We start from the raw sequence: 25,120 nt of genomic DNA, 5'->3' as shown, positions 1-25,120 counted from the left end.
ATAAACAGGTTAGGAATAGTATGTAAAGCCAATTCATTGTATGGCTCTGATCCGTGGCACGCTTACATCAGGCATAGGCACATAGACAGCTTCCTCATTTCTCTCTTGCCACAAGTTGGCAGGAACCTCGAACAAGTTCATATTAACATGCACTAATTCATAAAAGTTAATAACTGTTAACAGATGAACGTCACAATCCATTGATCGCTATTACTGTATAAAACTTACTCTTTTCAATAGTGGTGTAATTCGTGGTTGAACCTTATTGTGTCAGTTTTAGGCGGGAAACGACGCGTGCGTTAAACTTCTGGTGAGATAGTAATCTCCATTAAGTTAAATTAGTATTTGCAGGTGAACAAGGAAGCCCAATTTCGCCGCTTCAATACGAAACTAACATAAAAGTCGAAAGTTTCGGTTCCACAGAGCTGGTTTTTTTTCTGCCCTCAAGATCCGAAGTTCCTCCAAGGCGATGTTTGCCTTCGCACGCGAATAATTCCCCTCTGACGGTTTAATTCAAACAGTCTGTCATCGCCTGTTCTTTTGTTTCCAATTTAGAAATCCTCTTCAGGCATTGGCGTTTGGTATCGGTCATGGTATGGCGACCTCGTGGAGTGTTGCCACCTAATGAGACGAAGATCAACCATTTCCTTTCCCTGATCTAGAAGTGAAGCAGATTCTGGTCGAGCTGGAGTGTCCTTCACGTCTAAATCGAGAAGCATTTGCTTTCATTCTCAGTCTATTCCCAAATCGAAACTACATTGGAAAGACATGATCAGGAACGACGTTCACACCAAGACGTAACTTCCTTGACACAAGTAGCTACCACCGAAGTGATCATCCAGTTGTAACATGTAGCACTCGTTATTGTATAAACGCACTATGTGTCTTAGACCTTAATGTACAATCACATTCCTTGATTTCAACCCTCTTCCCAGAAAGCTTAAGTTTGAGCTTGTTTTTGGGTTTACTTTAGGCTAATCGGGACTGGATCTAAAGTCTTAGGTGGGATCGGAACCATCATGTGCCTCCACGTGGTATCGAATCCGGGGCTCCTTCATACAAGGCGACGTTACTACCACGCCATGGGGATTTTTCCTCTTCCCAGATATCAGAGCTAAGCATAATCCAATGTAATATATAACTTTTAATGAGTAATTCTTAAGTTACGACCATTGTCAACGGAAATTGAGTTCCAGATTCGCCATACTCGCCTAATAGGCCTATAAACGAACTTTCTTTACTTTTTAAGTTAAATAAATAAATAATGAGGAATCGCACATATTCCCCTACCCTGGACTACCAGCAAGTATGCCCGTGACAGTTGGGTTTGTTGCGGGTTTTACCCCTCATTGTGAATTTACACAGTCATAAACGTGATAAGATAAAACTCTCCAGTACTAACTAGCTAAATAATAACCCATAAGTCGCAAAACGTCGTTATGTAATTTCTTTGAGTTAGTGAGGCGGTTACTTTGTTTGCAGCTTTACTAGCTTGAGATTTCAAAGATTGGTTAGTCAAAAACTATTGTTGAATTTGTATTTTTCTTAATTAACGTTGCTTTTCGCCGGTGAAAGTGATGAATGGCTCAAACTTGGGACCGTCGTGACCAGATCAAGTCCAGCCTTCAACGTTCTCAGCCACCGTGCCGTGGCGACAATACTTTTGACCCCTATCTATACATCTCCCCCTCTCCTATAAAATTCCAAAACGTATGTGGCAGAACTGCATGCCTACTTGTCTGTTATTTGTTTTCCTGCATCCTTTCTCAAGTCCCACTAGAGCCTCCCCGGTGAAGCAGTGGTAGCCTCGTCGCCTTGTAATCAAGGGGTCCCGGGTTCGATACCCGGTGGAGGCACAAGTGGTTCGGATCCCACTTAAAACTGTAGGTCCAGCCCCGATTAGCCTTAATGTGCATAAAGTGGACTTAAAACACCAACTCAACTCAAGTTCCACTAATTTTTCTTCTCTCTGTGTATTATTTTGATATCTGATATTTATATCTTGATTATTTGCGTAAAGCATTTTCAAGTGACTATTATTTGTTACTTGTACATTTATATTGTAATCTATATTATCACAATTATTGCAGGAATGTTTGAGTAAACCGTCTAAACTCACACTGACTCTGTGGATTTAATGAAGCCCAACTATGATTTCATAATAATAATTATAACAACAACAACAACAACAACTACAACTCTCCTCCTCACAACAAGCGTGTAATAACAACCCAGAGTAACAAAATGAAAAATAAAAATAGCTGTACGAGAAGTTATCAAGCCTTGCATTTAACCGAAGGCGGTTTGCAACACTTGCTGGAGACCAGGCTTCGGCAAGCATTACAGGTGAAGCCGGAGAGCCCGACCCATTTGCATGTTGCGTGAGCTCTTGTACGGTTACGTTTTCCGTCTCAATAAACATATGCTGCATTGCGATGCTATCAGACAGAGGATATATGCTCCGTGGCGTTAACTCCGTGTGTGGTTCTTGTTCCCCCGTCTTCACACAAACGCCTGTCTACAAAGAAAGCACGCGGTATGTGTAACACTTCTGCGACCAACGTGCGTATGTGCGGGCCGTTACACGAAAACATTTTTTTTTACCTTAAGTGTCGGTCTCCTTTTCACGACACTGCCGAAAAGGCGCCGAGCTCGTAGAGGAACGAAGTGAAAAACAGCTTAAATTAATCGAGTTGGCTACCGTGGTCTAATGGTTAACGTAGTCCATTGTGAGTCCTCCTCTGCGGGTCGGCATGGGTTCGAGTCCACCTGGTTCAGTCTCTGGGTTCTCGGCCTGTGTATAGGACCGGTGGCAACCCACCATCGTGAGGAAATTGGGGAGCTGCGAGTGAGTAGCGTAACCCGGTTTCAGAAATCTCCTATAACGGCTGGGGGTTCGACGTGCTGACTCCACGTCACCCCATTATCGGTTGAAGATCTCCACACCTCTAGGTAGGATTGTGGGAGGGAGACTGGCAGTCGGGAGATAGGCCAAGGACCTTCCACGGCTGTAGAGCCACGGGCTATTATAATCCGCTGTGAAAACGACAGTGGCGTACCCAAAAAAGAAGGAGCCCTCCCTTATCGCACAACGCTAAAGCACCTTGCGTTCTGACGTCAGACGAGGAATGCCTACGTTGTTAGGTTATGTCTGTTAGGTTGGGTTCAATTAGCATAAATACACTGAAAATGTATTATTTATGCTAAAAAAACTAAATCTAGTTAGCCTAACCTGAAAACTAAGGCCATTTAGCCTAACAATAAAATAATTCCCCTGTGACGTCAGAACACAAGATTGCTTTAGTGTTGTCCAAAAAGAAGGGCACAGCTTCCGTTCTTTATTTCCCTCGTCCTCTCTTCTACACAACGTTGTTGTTGGTTTGTAAATCTTGGCCGAAGGGGTTTATAATTCCCATTTCATCCACAGCACTGTTAGGTCTCGTGCCTATACCATCCTCCTTATGGCCACCCCCAAAGCTTCATCTAGTAGTCAAAATTTGCGAACCAACGTCTCTCGACCTGTAACAGATCTAGTAAAATGTTCTCCCAGGCACACTTGAGGATAAGGGAGAAGGGGGAGGGGTTGAATCCTTGCTAAGAACAAAGCGACAGTCGACCTCTGTCACGCAAGAAAATTTCCCACCGCGTAATGTATCTTACTTAATCCAAATCCGTATCTTCATTCTAGCTATCTAGCAGGACGTACGAGATGATATCTTAAAAAAAAAAAAAAGACATTTTTTTTCTTTATTGTTTCTTTTCCTCTTTAGCTAATTCATGCACGACGTGTCCGAACACGTTTGCGCTTCATTCGCCTCACGTTTTCTGGCGATTCTTCATCGTGTGACGAGTGTGGTGGCTTTCAGGTGACGCAAATGGACGAAAGATGAAGACGGACGGTCCAATTAGAATGAGTGTATCTTGGAAAGAACTTCTTGATCCGAAAACCATTAGGTTTCGTTTTTGCACAGAGTTATGTTGTGTTCAAGATCAAGGGTTCGTCGACTATGTAGGCGTATGGCCTGGTATTTTGTGATATCTTGAGGCATATAGACCAAAAGAGCTTGAAAGCTAAGTATTTTATGCACAGAATGGCTAATCGAAGGCAATTGGAAATTCCATGATAAACATTTCCCAAATTTCTGAAAACGAATTTCTCGGAGAGTTTCTTGCCGTTGTATTGTTGTTTTTCGAACAAAAAATTATACCTACGTAACATTATCCATTGTTATTCCCTGCCAGAACAGTAAATCTTGCTCTATTTTACCTTTCTCCTCATGTTATGAGGGGTTCGTTGCACGAGTGGCGTAACTCCATTCATTCACGGACAGTTTTGAGAAAAAGGCAGATTTAAGCAACTTAGTACTATGTTTAGTTGAATTGAATTGTTGAATTGGTTTATTTTACTTCGATTTTCTGCCACTTTCGCCTATTTGCAAAGATAGGAATGAGTGATGATATGATGAAATTGATGAATGGGCACTCTCAATCGTCCATGCCCAGGCTAGGATTCGAAACCGTACTATGTTTAGTGTTGGAACACAGACATCATGGTGCCTCTATGAGCAAGAATTTGAAACTCTAGCACTGAAATGTTAATACATCGCATTTCTAAGTTATACATTTAACTCCATTTCCACGAAAAGTAGAGTTAAGCCATTTGGGCTTTGAACCATGTATGATCCACGATTGTTGAGGGTAGCTATTCTTGCATTGCTTTCAGGGATAATATAAAGAATTATTTCTATTTTGCAAATAAGAATACAACACACACAGATAAAAGCATATAAAGATTGTGTATATAAAAAATAATTAAATGTGTAGTAAATTTCAAATAAATCTATGATTGCAAAAGCCAGAAAATGATAACTCTACTTATACCTAAGTTATAAATACAGGGTGTCCCACGAACGGCGCAACTGGGAATTAAGAGTGGCGTTACTTTGTAACCGAAAAATGTACATATATAAGTCATACGCCAAATGTTAGCCCTGTCCAAGTAGATATTTTTAAACATAGAAACAACAAACGGGGTGCAGTGTTGTTCATGCAGTGTTGCCAAATGTAAGTGAAAGTGTAAATTTATTTTTCCACAAAGCATGGAAAATTGCATGTCAAACATTCGTACGGAAATTTGGACGTCAATTTCCACCTTGGGTAGGTGGACTATTTCGCCATCTATAGTTCAGAGAAGAAAACCGATCGTTTTCGAGTATAGCCAATCCTGAAATGCCTCGTAAAGGCGTACCGGTCCAAATGGGTGTTTTAAAAAATATATGAGGTACAGTGGCAACACTGTTGATGTTTGAAGGCAACAAAAGGTGTGTTTAGTGATGGTCTATAACATGGAAATACTGGAAGCAGGACATAAAGAAAATGAAAATTATGGTGAAAAAAGTGTTACTTACCTACTCCTGGCAACCATGCAATGCGCGTAACAGGCAGTGTAGCTTTACAGAAGATGTTGAAAATGACAACCATTTTCCCTGAGGCATTCATGAAAACGTTTTATCATGTTGGAAGCAACTTTATGCAAGGTTGATTGGTTTATATTGTTAATGGCTGTGCAAATGTTTATTTTTAGATCATCAAGTGTTCTTGGGTTATTAATGTAAACTGTTTGTTTCAAATAACCCCACAGAAAAAAATCTGGAGACGTCAGATCCGGGGAGCGACTGGGCCATAAGTTTTTGCTTATAATGTGATCGCCAAAAAAACTCTGCCAACATGTCTAAAGTTTCATTAGACGTGTGACATGTTGCGGAGTCTTGTTGAAACCAACAATCACGTTCATCACGTTCCAACAGAGAAATAAACTGTGTGATAAGGTCACGATAAACTATTCCGTCAACTGTTGTGTTCAAAAAGAATGGACCGATTATTTTTCTCCGCGAAATCGCGCACCACACACCGATCTTTTGTGGATGAAGTGATTGTTCATGTAACAAATGGGGATTGTTACTTGACCAGTGTCGAGAATTTTGACTGTTGACATATCCATTTAAGTGGAACCATGCTTCATCCGTGAAAAAAACCTTATCCAAAATATTCACACCATTGTCTCTAATAACATTTCTAAACCACTGGCAGTATCTTACACGTGCACCTTTGTCTGCTTCCTTCAGTTCTTGCACAGCCTGTACCTTATATGCACGTAGGTGCAATTGTTTTAACGCTCGGTGAGTTGTTGTTTTTGATACACCTGACTGTGCAGCAAGTTTACGAACAGATTTCCTGGGAGATTGTCATATTCTCTGCTCCACATCCTGCAGCACACCTTGTGTCAAAACTGGTGGTTGTCTGTGGTAGTGTTTGTCATTAACTGATCCTGTTTCACGAAATCTGGAAACAAGTCGATATATCGTCGAATTTTCTGGAACACTGTTATTCGGATATTTCTCGCGAAACACAGTTTTTACACTAGCGTACGATTTTGAACAAAAATAATGTTCCACAATGAACACCCTCTCTTCCAAAGAGTACTTCATTTCACAGAACAATTCTAATCTTCCCCTACGAACAATGCGAAATGCACGGCTCAAACAGTTCTGAGTACACAACTAACTGATTCTTTTGTTCTCGTTCGGTGGGCGCTCTTATCGCATTGCATGGTTGCCAGGAGTAGGTAAGTAACACTTTTTCACCATAATTTTCATTTTCTTTTTTTCCTGTTTCCAGTATTTCCATGTTATAGACCATCACTAAACACACCATTTGTTGCCTTCAAACATCAACAGTGTTGCCACTGTACCTCATAATTTTTTTAAAACACCCATTTGGACCGGTACGCATTTACGAGGCATTTCAGGATTGGCTATATGCGAAAACGATCGGTTTTCTTCTCTGAACTATAGATGGCGAAATAGTCCACCTACCCAAGGTGGAAATTGACGTCCAAATTTCCGTACGAATGTTTGACATGCAATTTTCCATGCTTTGTGGAAAAATAAATTTACACTTTCACTTACATTTGGCAGCACTGCATGAACAACACTGCACCCCGTTTGTTGTTTCTATGTTTAAAAATATCTACTTGGACAGGGCTAACATTTAGTGTATGACTTATGTATGTACAGGTTTAGGTTACAAAGTAACGCCACTCTTAATTCCCAGTTGCGCCGTTCGTGGAACACCCTGTACAATAAATGGGAAATATCACTGTGTTTTACATTAAGGCATTATTTTCATTGCGTTATTATGATGTACTTTTCACTCTTGCCGGGCAATAAAATGTAAAAATAATTGTATTAATATCCACGATTAATAAAATAAATTAATATACGGTAGCAGTAAAAGAAGTATTATAAATCATATTTGTGAATTTGATACAAAACCAAAATATTTTTTCCGTCTTCTTATAATGTATTGTAAGTTCTATATTTTGTGCTGTCAAGATTATATAGATGATAAAATAGGTATATTTTTCATTATATTTGTGAAGATAACAATGTAAAATTTGTTCTTAAAGAAGTATTAGCGATGAAAAAGGTATTATGCAAAGATTTTAATTATGTTGAGAATCGATACGACTGAAGCTTATCAATTAAATTCACATTTTTCATCTAGCATTGTTCTACAAATATAAACAATTTGTGTACAATACATGAAATTTCTAAAGTAAAATTGTTACTTTATTCTGGTATTCGGAAATACCAATCAAATTATCTCAGTCAATACATCGACTAGTTGTGATGCCCTTGCACTTCTTAGAATCATGGCTGGAAACATTTAATAGTTCCTCCACGTATCTTATTTCACACACAATTTGCTTTAAATTTCAAGACATTCCCCCAACCTTACGTGCTTTCGTACTGCTGGACATAACAAATGGTTTGCTTTCAAAAAAAAGAAGAAGAGAGGGCGAAAAAAATAAAGAAGCTGTCCAGCTTACAAAAAAAATTAATGTTGCAATTTTTACTGCTGTTTATTTTCAGTTGTAAAAGGGGCGGGATCATTAGTATCACAATAGCGAATGTCCCCTTGCCCCGCTCCTCGCAACTCCTCCCTGCTTCTCCCCGCCTCACAGTAAAACACAAAGGATACAAAATACCAGCTACGTGTGTGGTCTGTTGTGTGGAAAGTATTTTAACTCTTTCCCACTTGTGAATTAAACGCTCTTGTCGGTGCAAAAATTTTTACCGGGCACGATCGTTCTTGCAACTTTCTTCTTTCTCTTCCTCTTCTTATGCTTCCAGAAACGACTTAATAATTGTAGAGCTTAATTGCGGTTATGAAAGCGAGGGAATGCTATCCTTTCGAGTTTATTTTTATTCTGTTCAAAATATTCTTATGGCAAGTTGCATTGTAACCTAACATTAACTGGCACTTTTCTTTTTTTCGTAATATAAATGGGACAAGAACCATCTCCGTATTAAGTAATTGAATGAATGCACAGATTCTGTGCTGATAATTCATAAAAAGAGGATTTTACAGTTAAACAAACGTAGCATTTTTCCTCCTTCAATCTTGGTTAACGATGGGAAAGACTTTTTTTCTTTGCCGAGGAAGGAAATACTTGCATATTTGAAGGAAACTTTTTTATTATTATTATCGCTGTTTTAATTTTTATTATTATTCTTTCACAAGTAATTATCTTTTACTATATTGACGTTTTCCTTCTCTTTTTGTGTACTGTGGCATTTGCACTGTCAGATAGTGACGTTAGAATGAGATGCAAGATTCGTCCATTTCGAAACTACATTTAAACAAGGTTTAGTTCTCAACTTCCTCCCCTTTTGTTTTGGCACAGACGTCTATTCTCAGACCAGCTTGATAATGTCTATCAGCGCATCTTACTTGTGCAGTGATGGCACAATGGCGCGTATTTTGAATCGCTGAGTACACAATTCGCGATTAAAATTACCACCTGAGCGCTAGCGTCGCTTCCAATATGGCCGCTCTACGTAGGATAGATCTTTGTTTACATTCAGTAGTAGTACGTAATAGCAGCGTGTTGTAATTGTTGGTATGGAAGGAACGTTTAAATTACGCGTTAAATGTAAATATTGCGAATGCGATGTGAATTCCAGGAACTATAACGAAGGTGAAGCTGTGCTGAGAGCGAAACATTTACTTATGATAATAAAAATAATACGGAAAACGGAGACCAAACTAATGTATACGCACTAGTTTTTCAAAGCGGTGCTGTTTCATCTGCACTGCACCTTGGTTGTAACTGTCTGAGGCTCTCAGAAATTATTTGAAAATAAAGCAATTCACCTGTATTGCATAGCTTAGGCAGGAAATAAATGTAAACATGCCGTTGCAGTTTTTTTCCCCCAAAGAGGCAGGCTGGTTTAATAACAACACCGGATAATGATAATAATAATAACAATAACAACAATTTCATTGAGGCTATCTTCAGTCTTCACTAAAAATTGACTTACTGAATGAAACAGCAACATTAACATGTCAATTATGTTTTTCTGACTTATTTCTATGATTACGAACATTAATTAATTCTCAAACTATTTTCATCTTCGCACTTAATCGACTTGCACCTGTTCCAAATTACATACATAATAAATTACATTGTTTTCGAAAAAATGTTATATTCATAAAGAACAATTTAGAACTTACTTTCATGGCAATAAAATCATCTTTCCGAAAGATTATTTCGGAAAATAAAGTGAACAGACTCGTGCATTCTTCGTAATTTCCTTGCCGCGTTTCAGTTATGCCAATCTTGTCAATCAGTTCTGTTTTCCATGATTTATTTAAACATTTCTTTTTGTTGATTCCACGGGCTGGAAAACCTTTTCATTTGTCCTGAACCACAAAACGATTTAGAGCAAAAAACTGAACAGTATACGCTACTTTTTCGCATGTTCCCCATGCTTTGAATGGCTTCAACACGGCGAAGTGTCCTACGTGGAGTGGTTCCTGAAAATCTCACCAGATGGCATATCGGATAATTTTAATCGCGAATTACCTCCGCCTTCATGAGCCGCCAGAGTGGCGGGGAAGGGGTCACGACCCCCTTGGAATAACGAAAAGTTCCTAACTTATTCGCTCTTCTAGTTTGCAATTGTTTTCCCTTTCTTCTTCCCTGTTCGGTAACCTAGGGCTCTCAATCTCGGCACCGAAGCTCGCTCTGGTTCGAGACCCGTCCTTGGCATGTGCGTTCTTTGTGAATGTCCCTTCATCTATTTTATCTAACCGCCTAGCACCAATCATCCTCGTCGCCGTGATTGGCCAAAGGTGACAGAAAAGCGACCCAAATAACAAAAAATACAAAGTACAATTTTTATTATCTTGTATCTTCTTTCCAGTTTTCGATTTTCTCTTCTCAGTTTTACCATCTCTTTTTATCACGCCTACTTCTCTACTTGATCATTCTTTCTATGTTTTTCATTTAGTTTTGTCGTCCATTTTTTAATTTTCTCTCGCTCTCTCCTTTTATCTGCATCTGTCTCGATCCTCTGTTATTTCTGTTCCTCGTCTCCCATTCTCTGTCTCCTTTCTTTATTTGTCTCCCTTTCTTTCTCTCTAACTTTTCACTTCTCTTTCTCTCTCTATTTGTGTCGTTTGTTTATTTTTCTTCTCTTTCCCTCTCCTCTCTGATTCTGGCTTCTTTATTCATTTTACTTTCATTCTTAACTTCTCTTGAATTCTTTACTCCCTTTAAAACGCTTTCTTTTTTATCATGACGTAAATACGTATACGCAACTTTAGGACACAATTTTTCGATTTTGTCCCTACACTTCCTTGAAAAAAATTCTGCGTATCATCCTTATGTGATAAACGTGCAAGTGTAGCCTTTATGGCCTCCGTTCTAACAATGTAATATTTGACCACTCGCGTTTCATGCCCCAGTTTGAAATTTGCTAGAAGCATACGTATAGTCAGCCTCTGACGGAGTAGTTTTAGCAGAGATCTTAGGTTTCAATCATACATTACAGGGATGGACGTTTTGTTGTACTTATCCCTTACCTTCATCTGTTTCATACGTTACCATTCTCATAATCGCGATTAACCTAGAGAAATAGTAAAACCACGTGAAATAACCAATTCATTTATATAATTTTGCCTTTCATTTCCTGTACTTTTCTAAACAGAATAATCTACAAAATTCAGATTGGATTTGATAAAATTGTGCTATATTTTTTTGTTAGTTTATGTAATATACGCAAACTGTTGATATTGTAAACAGAGGTGCATCCAGAATTTTCAGTTTGGGGTGGTGTAAGTCTGTGATAAAAGGGGGGGGTTAATTTTAGAGGGTATTCAGGAAATTTTGAGGAGGCGTTAGGGGTGTGTGGATAATTCGCTGATTGTAAACAGTTTCTGAGAGTGGTTAAAACAACGTCATTCTCTTCCAAAGGTCGCTGGCTTAAAACCTGTAGTCTATCATCTGTGATCTTCCACTATAGTGTAATTCTAATGCAAAAATGCAGGTAATTTTTTTTAGCCTGTGAAGGAAGTTGAAAGTTCGCCCTTATTTTTGCATTATTTCCATGTCGAGGAAGAAATTCATGTCTTTAAATAATCTAAATTTAGATAAATTTGTCCAAAACTTGTGTGACATTTTCAGGATAAATATTTACCTAACTTAATTGTCCACGGTTAGGCTTAGCGTCTACACTAACGTCTCCAAAACTCGTTGGGGTAAGATGTGTGAACTGACATAAACATGTGGGCCGAAAGAAATTAAACATGTTTCGCTAACTAGTAGAAGGACAGGTTGTAAGGGGCGATGAAAGGTGTCCACTTCCGGGTCTGTTATTTCCCATCATACAGAGCTCACGCTAAGCCGTCCATTCATTCTTTCTTCTACCGTTTTAACTTCTTTTTTCTTTATTATTCAATCAACTCTTTTGTTCTAGTCACGTAAAAAGCAACCAGACGCATGCGGATCAGAAAACAATGTGTTTTTAATTGAGCCAGCTGTGGTAGATCTGAAGATGGTGAACTTCGTCTTTTCCTGCCCTTCACGATTTTTTTTTAATCGTTTCGAACCCACCGCCAGGCGTCTCTCTCGGTCTCAGTCTACAAAAGAATGCTCGATGCAAATTTGCTGGACAAATGCAATTGCCATACTATAATAATAATAAAAAAAGAAGTGGTATGTTTGACATCCAGAAGAGAGAAGGGGAAAAGGATTCAACTGGTCAGCGAGAGTTTGTCAGGCGGAGAAAATATGGCAACGCTGATCTTGTGCATGTCGTGTCTTTGCTGTAACGCGTGTGTGGTCCCCAGTAAGAGGTTGGGAGTTAACATGCTCAGTCTGCTTTATAACCATTAAACTAGCTGCCGAGGTAACAAACGGACATTAAGCCTACTAGCGCTCTTGCAGTGTTGCAGACCGTGTTCAGAAAAGATTACCAAATGAAGTTGGGAAAGCATACCATAAATATCTTTGAGAGCTACTGTAATGTCTTGGTCTTAGGGAACGTGATAGCTGATATGTCAACAGTATTGCCGTGCTACAGTATTTTCATGGAGTTCTTGAAATGTCGCATTATACGCAAGAGAAATCAATCTTTTCACCTGCAATTATACGTGTAGATCAAAATGCCCTTTACTTGTTTTAAAATATTCAGTAATAATTTCTGTATAAATTTCAATGGATTTTAAGTATACAATACAATAGACGACTTCCGGGCATTTTGCATTACCTGGTTCTACACTTCTCTCACCAACACTGGGACAGAATTCTAGTGCATTTTCTTCAATCTCCTATTTTTCGAGTTTTCATTTTTCACACGGGCTTCAACTCAATCTCGCCTGAATCGCAGTAAGATAGATGCTCCCTTGTGGCAGGACTTACGACTAAATATGGCCCTGCATAATATTTTTTTAATACTGAAACATAAACTTCCAACAACGAGAGAAGTGGTCTCTCTGAAGCCGGATTGAAACGGGGTCATCAGATTGTAGATATCCCTCCTTACAGCAGCAAATCACTACATGTGTATACGGACCAGTGAAAATGTTTTCTTGGTGGAGAACAAAAAGACAATTAAAGTCCAGAAAGAACAATGGAAAAATATACTAAAGGATAACAACAACAAAAAAAGTTCCTTCAGTGGCACGAATTGTTCCCCAGGGCTAGGAAGGCGATACGGGCGCAAGAAACATTTTATTTATTACTGTTATTGTTTTATTTTACGAGTGGAAGGAACCAGTTTGGCTACGCGGGTTTGCAAATATTTTAACATTAGGACACCACACACTTCTTTCCTGATTAACGCAATAGTATTTCAAAAGTGAAAAATGGAGCCGGAGTTTTTACATTGCTCTTGGGCACGCCAAGAATCGTAAGAACAAAAGTATTTCCTTCCTACTTTTCTAACTTTCAAAACCTTTAAATCGACGAGGATGCTTTTCTCCTTTTTTTTTATTCCACTATCGGACACATATTTTCTTTTTCGTATTAATGTGTTAGTAGAATTACCTTGATTACGACCGTTTGCAAATATATATTTTAGAATATGTGTGAGTATATGGTTTTAAAATCTATAATTGTATTGTGCATTATTTTCTTTTTAAGTTTTAGTTTTCTTGGAAGCATGGAATCATGTCAAACATGTATATTCAAAAGTGCCTATACATTAATATTGGCTTTTATTTTGACATCAAGGAATTGAATAGAAAATATGTTGTAAATTGTATCCAAATGTAGAGCTTCATTCACGATAAAAATTTGAGACATTAAAATTTAAGTCTCAAACTTTTTGTAATAGACTTTATCGGAAATAACTTGTAAAATTCGAAGAATTATAAACCTGCTTTGTAGTATTAAAGTCGTTGAGCTTTTTGTGTGTAAGGCATAGTTAGTTATACTTTCAGTTCAAATTTATATCATTGGAGGAGGTGCACGTTCATACAAAGTTCTCTCTATTGAACAATTGCTAATTTCAAGCCGTTATTGGTGGAAATCGGACAACTTAAGTTGAATTTAAAATAGAATCACTCATGAGTGTGATTTTATTAAGCCCAAAGTAATATAATTGAGTACTCGATGGCTGAAATCTTGTGTAGTACCTTTCACTTCTGTTTACAAGACACTATATCTTAGTTCTATCCTTTTACGAAAGCTTATTTCAGAACGAGCAATGTGCTCCTATAATAGTATGATTCGATGCAATTGCTATTGATTCTTGATTTACATGATGGTTTCAAGTTTCCTTCCATCTTCAACATTTTTTATTTTTCTTTATTCCATTGAAAATCTTGTAAATCGTTCCCAGATGTTTTATACTGTCAAAGCTGTGTCTCTTTTACCTCTGCAGGTAGCAGAAAATTATGTTTGTCAGAATCCACTTTTCACTCTTTTTTTTAATTGGGCATCGCTTCCAAATCATCTTATTCCACATTCTGTGAAACTTATACCTATTTTAGAAATTTTTGTATTAATTTATGGTTATAAACAGAGTGGATCACTTAAAGTAAACGAATCTCTCGGGGTATCAGTCAGGTCTGTACCGATATCACGACACAATCTCATCCATCATTCACAGCCAGGAAAGCTTCAAGAATTAGTCCACTTGAGGTAAATATGTTACTGTACATTACACCGCTCCGTCAGAAGCGCACAGAAAATCTAGGTGTAGGGTCTCACACATTCTTGACTGATTTGAATTGATTTTACTCAACTTTTCTGGTGCTTTTGATGATGAGTGAATATATGATGAAATTGATGAAGACACTCAAAAGTACACTCATTGTTTGAATTTTGTTTTACGTCCACTTTAAGCACAGATAGGCTAATCGGGACTAGACTTACAGTTTAAAGTAGGATCCGAACCACTGTGCTATGTGCCTCCACCGGGTATCGAACCCGAGACTTTGCTGACAAGGCGATGACGTTACAACTACGCCATCATGGAGACCACAGAACGCTCATGTCCAGACGAGGATTCGAACCCACGCTCTGCTAACCACTCCGCCACAGAGGTCGGCTCACACATTCTTGATCTGCGATGGAGGTGGAGGGTATGATCAGCACCACGCTCCGGTTACTTCCACAACCCCACAGTTTGATCTCAATTACCCGCTGATGAGATGGCTCTGAGTCGCGTCTGCAGACACACATCGACGGAAAAACTCCTGCCTGAGGTCACCCTCTCACCCACCACAGGAATCGAACCAGGGTGATAGTAAACCCTACCGACGTTTTTTTAAAAGAAATGTGTTTTTAGAGAGGGGCTTTGGCGCCGTCTCAACCCGTGCGGTGACCACTTCACCACCGAGGTTGTCAAATAACTTTTCCAACGCGGCTCATAGTTCCTATTTGTAGTTTTGTTATCTAGCGTCTCTTTTCTGCTTACCTTTGACTACTCGCCTCAATGAGGATGAGTACTGATATGATGAAATTGATGAATGGACCCCTCCAGAGAACACCCATGCCAGGATTTGAACATGGGAACTTGAGTGACGAGATCGAAAGTCGGCCACTTAAATCGATTACGTATACACTTAAAATATAAATTATTGTATCACATTATTTGCGAATATTGCAATGTTCTTGATAAATTATAGCTTGAAATCGATATTACAAGAAAAGTAAATATTCGCCTATTCGTTTGGTATTTATTGAATAATACATTTTGAAGTTCGACTTAACAACAAAGCAATACGTGTATTTTACTTTATTTGGGCTTGCTTATATCACTTTTCACAAAGCAGCTTTTTTACTTAATAAGTACGATAACGTCAAAATTCATTGTGTACTTAGAGTTCTGCAAGACGTCTAGCTCGTGTCAGCATTGATGTAATGAATCACGACTTCATGAATAAACATGAACACGAAATTTGGATTTCATAGAATGGTGCAAGAGAGAATTTCTTTCCGAACCGACCTGGTGTCTTTTCCTATTTCCTCCTCTCTTCCTTTATATTCTTCAGCCGGACCACTAAGTCACTCCACGCGCCCGATTGTTACCCATTTAGATAATGTCTCGACGTCTCCAGCCTTTGGGACCGTCGAGCCGCCCTTGCATATCTGTCCCGGCCTTCCACAGGACGCAAGTCGCTCAGATATGCAAATGTGGGCGGCATTCCTTTTAGCCGAGCAAAGATAGCGACTCGCCAGCTACAAGGGCACGCTGGAATATCTATATTTCTCACATAATATGTATGTATGAGCGTACGTGTGCGTATAAAAATAATATGCGTTAGGATAATTCCAAGGAGATTGGCGATTGTGAGAAAATGGGCGGACTTTGGGCTGTCGGAGTGGGGAGGGGGAGAGGGCGCAGAGATAAAGTCGTAATGGTGTGTGTGGGGTCCGACTGATTAAGTCATCTTCTCCAAATATGAAAGACCTCCCATTGTGAAGCGAATCATTAGGTTGAGGGCCTTGAAGGCGCTCTTCTCTCTCGTTCTTTTTTCCTTTTCTTCCGTTGGCCAGCAGGAAAGATGCAAATTCCAGGGTGAGCATGAGTGTGACTCGTTCTTTCAAATGCAAGGGGAGCTGCCACGCCCAAAGGTCTGGAGATCGAACCCCGATTTCCATGCGGATACAACTATTTCGCAAGAGGTTTAAACATTTATAAGATTCTTATTATGTTCAGTTTGGTATAATAATGTAAAAAAGAACAAAGGAATCAATTATTTCTGTGGGCAGGGTGCGACATCCTGGAGGAACAGGGGGGATTTCCCCACCAACGATCCTGACCGCAAAAATCCCCCCACCAAATGTTTCACTGGGTGGGGAGTTATTGTTATAACAACAAAAGCTGAACAATTAGTTTTGACTTCAAATATACTTTATAACAGATAGACATCAATAACAATATACTTACAAGAAAAGTAAACAAGCCTTGTAATCAAGGGATCTCGGGTTTGATACCCGGTGGAGGCACATAGTGGTTCGGACCCACTTTAAACTGTAGGTCCAGTCCCGATTAGCCTTACTGTTCATAAAGTGGACTTAAAACACCAAATCAATCAAAAGTAAAACAAGAATGCAAGACAAATATAACTATGAAATTAATTAAATGGATAAAAAAACTAAACAAAAACTTATACATAATGAAACTCTTTCAACTATTTCGTAATTTGTTGGCATCTTTAATCAGTTGCTAAATGAATTAATTACTTTGCTACTTTATAAATATCTGATATTTATAAAAGTAACAAACTAATTCCTATATGCGTATTTAATAATGTTTTTTTTAAATATGTAGTAATCTACTTTTATATTTAATAACATAAATATGTATATCATGTAATAATTTTTATATATTTTGTGTGTGTGTGTGTGTGTGTGTGTAGATCAAGATATTCCTCCCCCCCTAACAGTCTTCAATGATTTCGCACCCTGACTGTGAGAAAATGTGTGAACTCCTTCAATCCGTGACGCCACATTGGGATCCATGAGTATTAACGTTCAAATTGTCCATCACCATGTTCATGTACTTAATTTGATCCAATAAGAGCTTCAAGAATTAAAAGAACACTCAAAACACACTGTTGACAACTTCTACACCAGCATACATAATAATCTATCGCTTAAAACCACATAAAATGTAAGAGAAAAATTAATGACAATAGTCATGGACAATTTGCATGGTAATACTCATGGATCCCACTGTACAACCAACGAGCCATATAGCTCGTTGAGTATAACAAGCTCAGTCAATGCCACCATGGCGTTACTCAAGAATCAAGGCGATAGTAAACTTTCTAGGCTGCTATGTATAATATGGGGTTATAAGCTAGCAGTGACCAGAGTCATCTGGTGGAAAATTACAAATACATTTATCCAGCGCAACAACCAATCACTACAAAAGAATGATGTACAGTACAATCGCCAACAAATATGTGTGTATGATAGCATGGCCGTAGGCAGGAAAAAAATTCAGGGGGGTTCATTCATAATTGTTCCCATGGGCGTCGCCAGAAATTTGAATAATAGAAATAATAACAATAATTGTACAATAAAAATTAAAATTTCATAATAATAAAACAATTTTATTCCATAATAATAATACTAATAATTATTATTATTATATTATTGTTATATCCTTGAGGGGGCTTACTCAATCCAGCAGATGAGTGAATATCCAGCACAAGTTTCTTTTTGGTTTTTTTATGTTTCATACAGTGTGTACTGAAATGCACAATTATTATACTTCGTCATTAAACTTTAGATACCTTCAAGAGAAAAGCTTTAAAAGTTAGATGGAAATTTTAGATTTAAATTTAGATGTTGTTTGACTTTAAAATTAAATTTTTGGAATTTTGAAAAGTGTGAACCAGTTATTCTTTTTAAAAATTTAGCCTGGTGCATGAATTGTAACCTCAATCGCGAACGTAATGCGCTACAAAACTGGAGATCCTAGGTTTGAACTCCTATCAAGGGGGATTTTCGACTTTATCGGACGGGGAATTTAAAAGCTGGAAAGGGAAATTTGGGACAATCATAAGGAAATTTTCAGTCTATATTCCTTGTGACGCAGGAGCAACACTGGAAAGATGACAGCAGAAGTGATAATGGAGGGGTCGCGGGTGGGTTACGATGTTTCACTCAAGTTTCAGAATTCCAAATGTATGAGAATTCTAGCTCGATCGTTTCAACATTGTCTCCTGTATTTTTGTGATGCTTCGAAAAAAAAAATTGAAAATTTGTTACAGATTTTGGTTTCTGAACTTCCATTAATCCAACATGTCAGAAGTTTCGGGGGGGGTTTGAACCCTAGAAACCCCCCCCTCTAAATACGGCCATGTATGATAGTGTATCCAAATTGTCCATTGCCACTACATTGTACAGAATGCATGGTTTGAAATAAATGTATGTATTGTCATATCATTCAGTCTCGTATTTAAAATTTTTACCTGGCAACACTGTGCTTAACGTGTGGCGTATCACTATACAGTACATTCCCACTGGAGTATATTTAATAAGACTAGCTGACAGACCAAAATTGCAATACCACCATTCCCCAGAAAGAAGGAAGATGTTTTCACACGTTTATCGTCTGACATACTTATGCTTCATTGTTAGCTTATCCTCGCACAGATCTTGATTTGCACGAATGACGTTCATCGTTCTGTTGGAACTTGTCGACGCTCGCAGACGAAACAAAAGACTGTGCACAGAAATCCTTGTAATTCTTTAATCAAGACTAAGAAAATCTTGGTTTATTTTTCCGGCCAGGTAAGTTAAAGTTTTCGGAAGAGGAGAAAACCCTACCCCTCTCCCTTGACAGTTCTAATTACATTTTGTTTTTGAACTTTAAATTAAAGTTTAAATTAAAGCTGTCTTGTTAGCTAGAAGTGCTTCTTTTTCTTCTTCCACTGCTGTGCCTACACCCCAAATGTTATTTAACTTGACGATTTTACTTCACCCTGCAGCTCTTGCCTTATTGCGTTCAGAGGTAGACACTATCACGTTTCATTTCCTATATCAGCACAAGAGCAGGACAATGTTCGTTCACATTGTGAAAAACTGTGCAAGGGGAGTTTATGAACACCAAATGTTCATTTTGAACTGGATAAGGAAACTCGCATTAACTTCACTGCCACCTGAAACAAATTTGCAGCATGTGCTATACGTTTATGAAGGATGAACTTTGCAAGTTAAAATATTGTTGTCTTGTCAGATGTAGTCCTCTACAAAACAAACACACATACATTTAATTTCTATTATATGTTACATAATACTGCCTTTCTTTGGTCTGTTATCATTGTTACCATGATGGAATGCAAATGTAAACTTAAAAAAAAAATAGACCTGAAATCTGCATAATTTTATCAAGTTCTAATGAGAATAACCTCCGACCAACAATATTTGGTTATCTTTTGAATTTATTAAATATTTCTTACAATACCTAAGATTTCGTTATAATGCATATTACAGAGAATCATGTCTTGAAATATAAATTCATCAATTCTATTTTCTGCGAAATTATATCGTTATTATTAGTTTTTAACCACAATAACATTCTATGCACGTGTATGTGTGTGCAACCCTAAGACACACTTTATAGTATATAAGCCTGTCAATAATTGTAAACAACTATACATATACTTACACCTCTTGAGCACCAGCACCACGATTAATATAAAAAGACTGACACAAGCAATGTCATGAGTTGGTGTAAATATCAAATGTAATGTCATCAATACAATAGTGAGCAATTTCATTAACCATACATGTTATGAGAAGTCACTAATGCATGGCCTAGTATGTAGGCCTAAATATTAAAAATGTGTGGTATTGTTGAGTTATCACCTTAAATACGACCGTACGGCTCCCAGATGCAAACTTGTGGATAAAACTTTGTGTATAATGTTTATAGGGTAAACAAGAGTTCTAGTTTCGAGGCTCCAGATTCGAATCTTGGTAAGGTTTATTGATTGATTGATTGAATTGGTGTTTTAAGTCCTCTTTATGCACAGTAAGGCTAATTGGGACTGGACCTACAGTTTAAAGTGGGATCCGAACCACTATGAGCCTCCACCGGGTATCGAACCCGGAACCCCTTGATTAAAAGGCGACGTCGCTATCAGTAGGTAAGATTTGTTGTTTGAATCTGTCTTTTGATGAGATTTATGATCATCATTCATTCAGGTCTTGTAATTGGACCTCCCAGATGATATTGCTTTGTAAGTAAGGAGTACCGGGTTCGATCCTCAATGGAGGCACGTGGCACAGTGGTTCGGATCCAACTTTGATTTTAACCACACAAAATAGGGCCTATCTGTTATTTAAGTTCATATTCCCGCCGATAGAATTCTCCAATTCGGATACGTTCATAAGTGTTTACTGAAACAAAAATCTCATGTTTCCTTATGTTTCACTTTCACAGAACATTTTCCTCTCTCTTTTACAGCTTGTTGGCAGTACTGACGTTTACAAGCCCGGGAGAACTCAGGAAAACGGGCGGTAAGTAATTTTGCTTCTTAAGAACAGATTCCCGAGAAACGGTCGTAGCTATATTAAGTCAATTGCAACCTCCCCCCAGCCAACTTGTGAAACGAGGGGAGGGGGCCCGAGAGCAAAGGAAACAGAATTAAAACGCAATTATAAGACTTATCTCCCGACCAACACTGTCTGTCTCAAAGCAATAAAATACAGGTTTCCAGGATTTTAATTTCAATTTAGGGGCGACTGTTAGCGGTAAGGGAAAGAAAGGGGGGCCCATTCCTCTTGCGAGGCGTCTTCATGTTCAGAATTTCTCTCGGCCTTCCTTCGCTTATAATTAAGAAGCAGCAGGGAGAGAGCGGAAACCAAAATGAGTTGAAATGTATGCTCGTGTTGCAAGTTCAGGCACCTCTCGGCAGGTGGAGCTGGTGTCGGTGGATTCGCCTTGATAACGAAGCGGTCCCCAAGAACCAGCTTGTTGCTTAATTTTCTGTTCTAATTTGCATACGGGGTTCGCGTAGGAGTAGCAGCGGTTTTATTTTTTTCGAATAATATTAGGTTGGTATTTTATTTAGAATCCACACTGTAAATAAAAATAGAATACCGTAATTTTACGGTGAAATCACCGGCAGCTACGACGCGAATACTGATACTGTAAAATATATATTTGTTCCATCGTCAAAAAAAGAAAACACTTACTCACAAAAGCAACTAATTATGCTTTTGTTTTGTATCAGTTTACAGCACTCATGATATCTACGTCGAGGAGCAGTTCTATGGTGCATTTCTTTATGTGTGTTAAAACAAAATTATTCATATTACTGTGTCACTGGCTACATTAGCTTACTTGAGCTTATATGAGCTTACTATAAGTGCATCAACCTTGATTTGATGTACTTTGAGTTCTGTGTGTTTACACAAAAAGGTAAAGTAACGGTTCTTCTTTTATTTAAACATCACTCAATCTCATCGCCTCGATTAGCCTAATAAGTTGAAAAGTGTCGTTAAATAATGATACATTACAGTAAGGCGAAATACCCACCACTCAGGTATGTATTTAAAACCAAGCTATATTTTAGCAGCCAATTTCTATTATTTTTAAAAAAGTAAAGTGCTTCCCTGTGCTTGGCACCACGCCCTGAAGGCGTAGAGTGGGTGTGGAGTTAGGGCTCCACACTTTCTTCATCACTGTCGAAGGTGGGGGTGATGTGATCAGCACCACGCCCCTGGCCGCCTTAACCCCCCAGAGTATCCTCCAGGTACCCACTTTAAACGACGCGGGATTAGCGCCGGAGCCGGGGATCGAACTCGGGTCTATCGCATGGTAGTCAGACGCCCTAACAACTTTTTTCAAGGAATTTCCGTAAGCGGTAGTATTCCCCATTGTTCACATTTTTCTCAATTTTCTCTCATTTTCTGTGTGTTCTCATTGGGACAAACACAAACATCCATGTTTTCCCCCGAGATTAGAACCCCTGACCCCTATGCTAACCACTCCGCCACGGAGGTCGACAAACGACTGAGCTACCGCAGTCAATTTCTAATAGTCTGGATATATTTCTGGCACCGAAACGGATTTTTAAAATTCTAGATGAGAACAAGATCAAACCCTTGGAGACTTATAGAGGGTTGCAGGTTAGCAACGAAGGTCTACTTATCGAGCTCTTCATCTTTCATGATGTAAGGGGTTCCGGGTTCGATTCCTGATGGAGGCACATTGCACAGTGGTTTGGATCCCACTTTAAACTATAGATCCAGTCTCGATTAGCCTGTCTGTGCATAAATGGACTCAAAACAAAAACTCAAACTTAACACATCATAAACTAAGAGTCAACTCATGATTAAATAAAGTTATATCGAGATCAGATGCTGGATTTCAAAACGCCCCCCGCCTCCCCAAATGCCACAAAAGAGCATGCTCCAAGAGATTTGGCTACGACATGAAGCCCTCAACAAAATTTGCAAACTGGGAATAAATAGTACGAGAAATAAGACCACAGATTTGCGCATCGCCTTCTCATTACGTAAAACCATACGTAAAATAATATATCCCCATTCCACTCAGTTCAGTATTCTGCTTATGACAAAGACATAAAGGAGACGGCTCGTGCTGAATTTCGACGTTCCCTGAACTGGAGATCATTTCATAATTCTTTGCTGGTGGTCGAACGGACCGAGGGAAAAAATATTTGTTCCCCGCAGGGGTGGGTTTACTGTTTCCTTCTAGTCTTCGAACCATTTTTTTCCTTCTCTCACTCCAACCACTTATACCAACAGCGTTGCCAGGTTTCGTTAAAAAAAAGGGGCATTCCGTTCTGATGTTGGAACTATTGCGTAATCAACACGGCACAGCAGTATTCGTCAGTGGCGTAGCAAGGGGTGGGCAAAGTGGGCGACAGCCCGGGGCCTCGCGCCGGAATGGGCGTCGCGTCTCATGGAGTTGATACAAAAAGTGTATTAAATAGAAGTGAGGGGGAATAAGATGGAAAATGCTAATTTTTTGTAGGCAATAAAATTAAAACATTCTGTTTTATCTGGTATTAAATTCTAGTTAAACATTGTAATACGATCATTTCAATACACCAGAATTACACCTCTTACCGTGTCAACTGATGCATTCGAGTAGGTCTTGTTTAGAAGGCGACATCAATGCGCCTACCCTTAACGAAAAACAAGGGTTGCATCCCTTTTTTTTTGTATATTAACAGGCAAAATGTTAAATTTTAAATATTTTAAATTTTTCAGTAACATCTAAGAGTATTCTTGCACGATGTTTTCTTACTAGAACTTCTGAAGATCCAAGAAGTTCCATATAAAATACAGCACGTTAATAACCTGGATGTTGAATCACGCCAAGAAGCATAATATGCTTAGGGATTATTCCGAGACTTAGACGCTATTGTAAAAACCAAGACGAGAACGTCTAAAATATCGAGACGAGACCGCGACTTCCAAGACTCTCGTTCGAGACTTTTATCTATGATATATGAAATATTTGCTTAAACCAAATTTATTCATAATAATAAGTCGATATCTACCTGATTATTTGCAGATAACTCATGTATTTTGTTCATATCAATTACAGAATCAATCCTTTACTGGTAAGTGTTAATCTGGAAACCTGGTTGCATACATTCAGGATAAACTTAAGTTTTTTTGACTGTTAGTAGCGTTGAAACGAGGCTTCGAATATTGATTCATTGAGTTGTTGTTTTAAGTTCACATTATGGACAGGAAGGCTAATCGGGCTGGACCTAAAGTTAAAAGTGAGAACCGAACCATTATGTGCCTCCACCGGGTATAGAACCAGGGACCCCTTGATTCCAAGGTTACGACGCTACCACTGCACCATCGGGGAGTGGGATAGAATAGAAAAACTAGACATATTTATAAATAGAAACGAGGCTGACAAGAGGCTTTGCAACTCAAATCAACCATGACGATAATCTCGTAGTTCTATTGGTTGTAGTGTAATAATTTATTTGAAGGGTAACGGGATTTTATACACACCCTGTACTGTACAAAATGAGAATTTTCAAGTAGGGAAGTACTAATATGTTTTTGTTTCGAGGATATTTTTGCTGAAAAGGGGGAGACTTAAGCTCCATAGCCCTCCCTCCTCCTTGCTAATTACGCCACTGATGATGGTACTACTTCCCGGATACTACTCGCAACGTTGATAGCTTTCGCTAAGTTTTAATATGTGTTTGTGACTGGATGTTTTTGTATTCCTGATCCTTATCGTATGTAAGATTATGCACTTTTCCGCGCGTGGCGTGGGAAAGAGGTTTTTTAAGCGAATTTATCAGCCTATCTTAAATCACGAGCTGGCGCCCGACCTTTCTCCGCGTCGAGAAATTAATGGTCTTAGTACTTTTTGGTAATTAAAGTTCCCCGCTCCTTCCTTCGGCGCGTATATGCTCTTGCTTGAACACCTCCTTCCATCTTGCTTAAGTCGCCCACGCACACATTTTTTTTTTTTTTGCTTCCTTCCCTCCAGAAAATTGTCTTGTCTTACGTTGCGTTGTCTCAATAACACCGTGGCTCCACCTACGAACAGAGGGCGTTGCCATCTGCTGGGATCTAAATAGGCTACATGAGAAATTTTCGAATAACTTCAATCAAGCATTCTAATATGATGCTTCTATATTTTCCCCTTCTGCTTAGGTTATTTTACGTCGTTGGGTTAATTGCGACGATGAGGATGACCTGAACTGATGGAACAACATGATTTCATCTTTCCCTGGCCAGGGTTCGAACCCAAGGACGTCCGCCTTCTTAGCTAGTTAGGCCGGAGGCGTCTCG

At 38.7% G+C, this 25,120-nt stretch overlaps 2 protein-coding genes across 2 annotated transcripts in view; one reads left to right on the top strand and one right to left on the bottom strand.

Annotated features, from left to right (window-relative positions):
• Nacalpha (nascent polypeptide associated complex protein alpha subunit) overlaps window positions 1–25,120 on the top strand; it is a 283,299-nt gene that overhangs the window by 47,029 nt on the left and 211,150 nt on the right. Inside the window, exon 2 of the mRNA XM_083142296.1 lies at window positions 20,784–20,836. The gene's annotated coding sequence lies outside the window, so the exon portion shown is untranslated. The remainder of the gene's footprint in view (window positions 1–20,783; window positions 20,837–25,120) is intronic.
• The window catches only part of LOC146003835 (homeobox protein engrailed-2b-like), a 160,265-nt gene that overhangs the window by 75,913 nt on the left and 59,232 nt on the right, over window positions 1–25,120 (bottom strand). The window lies entirely within an intron of this gene.

This window comes from Lepisma saccharinum, chromosome 1 (assembly GCF_977018435.1).
Source record: "Lepisma saccharinum chromosome 1, izLepSacc3.1, whole genome shotgun sequence".
In the NCBI taxonomy this organism is placed as follows: domain Eukaryota; kingdom Metazoa; phylum Arthropoda; class Insecta; order Zygentoma; family Lepismatidae; genus Lepisma; species Lepisma saccharinum.
Note: the sequence above shows the minus strand (reverse complement) of the source record. Positions and strands in the feature narration are given on the sequence as shown.